This window comes from Nomascus leucogenys, chromosome 6 (genome assembly GCF_006542625.1).
Source record: "Nomascus leucogenys isolate Asia chromosome 6, Asia_NLE_v1, whole genome shotgun sequence".
NCBI classification, from domain to species: Eukaryota; Metazoa; Chordata; class Mammalia; order Primates; family Hylobatidae; genus Nomascus; species Nomascus leucogenys.
In genome coordinates this window covers 62,703,099-62,707,069 of record NC_044386.1, presented here as the reverse complement: position 1 = coordinate 62,707,069, position 3,971 = coordinate 62,703,099, and the positions used below count along the sequence as shown (strand labels likewise).

Below are 3,971 nucleotides of genomic sequence, written 5' to 3'. Positions count from 1 at the left end.
TAACAGAGCTACGTGTTCTCTGCATTCCTGGGCAGTGCATGATACTACAAACACTCTCAACCAGTGAGCTCTCTCCTCAGTTGAGGATGTTCTACAACGTGGGACTTTATTTTTGCTATTAATTTTGTGTGCTCAAAATTATAAGCCTAAGTCCCCAGTAAAGAGATTGGGTCTATGACCTGGGCTAGTCTCAATGAAAAGGAAGAGGGAATTCACCCGTTTCCCAAAAGTTGGGTGGTTGAAATGATGTAGGCAGTTTTGAGGTGGAGCAGAATTGGGGGGCGGGTGCGGGGAGTCAAGGATTCTTCCATTCCAGGTTGGGAATCTGCAATCCCTTTGATGTAATAGTTTGCCAGATGTTTGAACTATGAAATTGTTTCTGGGGTTCAGACTGTAGAATCCACGGAGGCAGAAATGTGGGAACTTGGTAGGAAAACATAAAGATGACTGCATGTTGGATACTTCAAGAAGGTACAACGTCCTTTCCAGGGAAGTTTTGCTAAAAGTGGATCAGGAACAAGAGGTGAATTATATAACTTTGCTTCAGAAGCCACATCTACCTGTAATCAGCCATCAGAGGCTGAGGAAGGTCAGATTATCTTGTGTCTTCCTTATCATTGCCATCATTATCAGCATCAGCAGCAGCAGCAGCAGCAGATTTCTCTGTCACACTCTATTACTAAAGCTAAAGATTGCATGTGATTATAGATATTTATTATTCTAGTCATTGTCATGGTGATCTTTGCAGAAAGATATTGGAGGAAAACTCCCTCCTAGTCATATCTGGGGCCAACGTCCTTAAACAGAAAACTGGGGTCATACCCTGAAAACCTATCAGACTAAGTAATCCAGAGCTGGGATGGGGGCAGGATCTCTTTAGAGTAAGACTTGCCTTCCAAGCCATATAACTGTCATCTGGAGCTTGTCACTGCTGACAATTTTCCTCCTTGCTGCCAGCTTGCTCTGTATCACGCAGGGCTATCATCAGTAACTTAGCCCTAAGAGGGGTACAGGAAAGATTAAAAAAAGGAATGCTATGTTTGTGGGGGAATCATTCTCTAAAAGTCTCCCTTGCCAGCACATTTTAAGCGGTAGCAGCAGAAGTGACAACCACAGCTGGCACTTTGGCTTTTGTGGTGTGAAGCAAAGGCTTTTTAACTGAGAGAGGACTGGTGCCCATTCCTGGTGGCAGCTCCTGCCACTGGAAGCCTGGTTGGCCAGAATGTGATGCTGCGATGGGGACTGTGTCTGGATCCCAGCTGTCAGGACCTGGCTTCCAGATCTGAATTCTAGAGCAGAGGGAGGGAAGGCAGAACACCTACCGGCACACTAATGTTTCAAGTTTGGCCTAGAGCAAAGAGCCTGAGTTGCTATTGGCCAAACGTTGGCCTGTGCTTGTCAGACTGGGCTGAAGACTTCCTCCCTGGTCGATCCTTCACCTCTTATGCCATGGTTTTGGGAAACACTGTGCTCAGCAAGCTGAACTGCTTCTTGGGTGTGCGACTAGGGTGCCAGCCAGGCCAGGGACGTCCAGGACTGGAAGAAATAGAGGGGCAGGACCACAGCACAGGCTGATCAGGAGGCTGCCCCACCAGGAGCCCTGCTGAAGGGTGCATCCTCTCTGCTTAGAGTCAACCACTGTGCTGACTCACCATCCTTGTGGTTGAGAACCCATCAGCAAATTGGTGGCTCTGATGAGCCCTGGATCTGCAAAATATAGGCCGGGGAACCTCAGCCGGAAGGGACTTCAGTTAGTGACAGGTTTTCTATTCTGATATGGAGCTACAAGGGGCCCAAGAGGACCTGGGCATTTCCCTCTCTAGTCCCCGCAGGAACCACAAAACCAGGCCAGGAAGCAAGGCTAAGGGCAGGAGCAGCATCTGTCTCTAGGGGTCTGTTTGGACTGCTGTAAGTCCTACCTTGCTCTGTTTTTTCTGCTATGGCTGAACCTGGATCTAGCAGGGTCACCAACTCAGTACCCTGGTGAGCTTAGCTCCTACCTCCCAGAGAACTGGAATGACCTTATTCAAACACCTCCAGCAATTTCAGGCTGGGTCTCCAGCCTGTATAAGTCAGGGGCAAGGACTGGGGCATCAAGGTTAAGGGAGTGAGAGGTGAGAGTTACAATCCACGTTGTATTTTATTTCAACAGCATCCCCTGGAGTACTGCAAAGCTCTAAGTCAGATATCCCAGTGGGGGGAATCACCCATCCTAGACTTTCTTCCCTGCCCCATGCCCCTTATACCAACATCAAATCAGCACATAGCACTGTACTTGGCCATTAAGATAGTAAATAAATGCCTGATGAATGTATAATAGTTTGATAGAAAGATGCCCACTCCCCCAACCCAAAGATGTTCACATTCTCATTCCCAGAAACTGTGAATATGTTATCTTAACAGCAAACAGGATTTTGCAAGTGTGGTTAACATTAAGGATCTTGAGATAAAGAGATTATCCTGGATTATCCGAATGGGCCCAATCTAATCCTAAAAAACAGACAGCCTTCCCTGGGTGCAGTCAGAGACAGAAATGCATCTAGGGGAAGTGGAGTCAAAGAGAGGGCCATGAGAGAAGGATTCCATGCCCTGTGGCTGGTTCTGAGAGGTAGGGACTCTATGTAAGGACAGAGCAAATGTCTTCTAGGAGTTCAGGGTGGCCCCAGTTAGCAACCAGCAAGGACCTCAGTCTTACAATCCCACGGAACTGTCAAGACCAGAATGAGCAAAGATAAGGATGCACCCCCAGAGCTGCCACCAAGGAACGCTGTCCTGCTGAGATGTTAATTTTAGTCCTACGAGACCCATAGGACTTCTGGCCCATAGAACTAAATGATAGTAAGTGTGTGTTTTAACCTGCTAAAGTTCTGGTAATTTATTATAGTAGTAACCGATAATAGAAATGGCTATAAAATGGAATGTATTTTGTAATTGAACATAATTTTCTTGCCTCTGGTGTCTCTAATTTCCTTGGTGGCTGCCAGTGGTAGAGAATTCCTTTTCCATGATTAGCTGTGTGCCAGTGATGGGAAAGGCATCCTTCCTCTGGTCTCAAGTGCTTCTTGGCACTCCTGGGTTTACTTTTTTGCTGATATCCCCTGGCATAGGTGTTGCTAGAGGCTGGCGTTTTTAGGAAGCACATAGAACTCTCTGCTGCGTCATAGTCAGTCAGTGGCTCCATCCCAGGCAGGTGCTCCAGACCCATCCCATTTATTAATCATCTATTCTGTACAAGAAACTTGATGAATTTTATTTCATTTAATTCTAACAACTATAGGAATGAGGTAATGTTATCCCCATTTTACAAGGAGGAAAGCTGAGGCTCAGAGCAAGTGAACATCTAACCCAGGGCCACCAACAAGAGCTCAGGGATTGGAACCTAGGAGAAGATGCTTCCCTTCTCTTCTCCAAGAGTCCTTTTGGGGCTGGCAAGTTGATGCAAGCTCCAGCTCATGTCTTCAGACAATGCTGGGTCCAAGGAAATGCATGGATCTCCTGCATTACAAAGTTTTGACTCCAAGAGAAGCCCAGAAGTGGCTTCCAGCCCCTCCTACCTGACTGTGCCCCGCCTTCACCACTTCCTGTCTTCCTGCGACCCAGTGACAGATGTATCTGTGGGGGCTGCTACTGGGGAAAGTCCACCAGGAGGAGAGCATGCCAATCTCTCCTCTCAGATCCTCTGGGGGTTCCTTTCCCCACCCAAACTAGGCCTTGATGTCAAGGCCTAGTTACGGGGACATCAAACTAGGAGGTTGATGTTGGTGTGATGTGGAAGATGTTGGGGAGAAGCTGCAGGTGCCTTCTTACTAGCTCTTCCTGAAAACTTGTGTCTCCCTCTCCTTGTTAGTCTGTTTTATAACTCACACTCCAGCTGGGGGGAAGTAAAGGAGCTTATCCCGTTCACAGATCCTGTAACCCGTGGTGGTTATTACCTCATAGCTGGTGCAGTGTTCTTTGAGCCTGGCAGTTTG

The 3,971-nt window shown here is 47.4% G+C and overlaps 1 non-coding gene across 1 annotated transcript; it reads left to right on the top strand.

Annotated features, from left to right (window-relative positions):
* Window positions 1-1,776: 1,776 nt before the first annotated feature.
* LINC02694 lies at window positions 1,777-3,715 on the top strand. The gene is made up of 3 exons (XR_004030376.1): window positions 1,777-1,908; window position 1,963; window positions 3,309-3,715. It is a non-coding gene; the product is annotated as a long intergenic non-protein coding RNA 2694 (transcript).
* Window positions 3,716-3,971: the final 256 nt, after the last annotated feature.